The following is a 462-nucleotide window of genomic DNA, read 5'->3' on the forward strand; positions in this document are numbered from 1 at the left end:
TGGGGTGGTGGGGGATGAAAGGAGCGGAAATGGAAGGGAACCGAAAGGGACGCGGGGGCTGCTGACCCTCCCAATCACACGTTTGATCGGTGGGCCGTGCGGTGCCGAGCACCCCGCTGTGTGCCGGGTGGGACCTGGTGGGACTGCTCGCCCAGTCTTTCCGCTCGCGCCTCGTCGCGCCCGCCGCGGGGCCATCATGCCTGTTGTCTGTGTTCTAAATATTGTCGCCCCGGCCCCCGGCCCGGCTGTGGTGTGCGCGGAGTACACGCGGACCCGGGCCGGCGGGGTCACGCTTGGGTCACGCGGCCGGGTAGATGCAGGGCGGGGGTGGCTAACGGCGGGAACGGACGGCACCCCACGGAGGGCTGGACCCGGCTGCCGCCCGGCTGCGGGGGCGGGAGGATTCTAATCACAGAGGCAGGGGGTCTAGATCCCCTGGGAGAGCGGGGAAGCTGGGGGGTG

The sequence above is a fragment of the Frankliniella occidentalis genome, unplaced genomic scaffold (genome assembly GCF_000697945.3).
Source record: "Frankliniella occidentalis isolate FOCC.00 unplaced genomic scaffold, Focc_3.1 Scaffold3358, whole genome shotgun sequence".
NCBI lineage: Eukaryota > Metazoa > Arthropoda > Insecta > Thysanoptera > Thripidae > Frankliniella > Frankliniella occidentalis.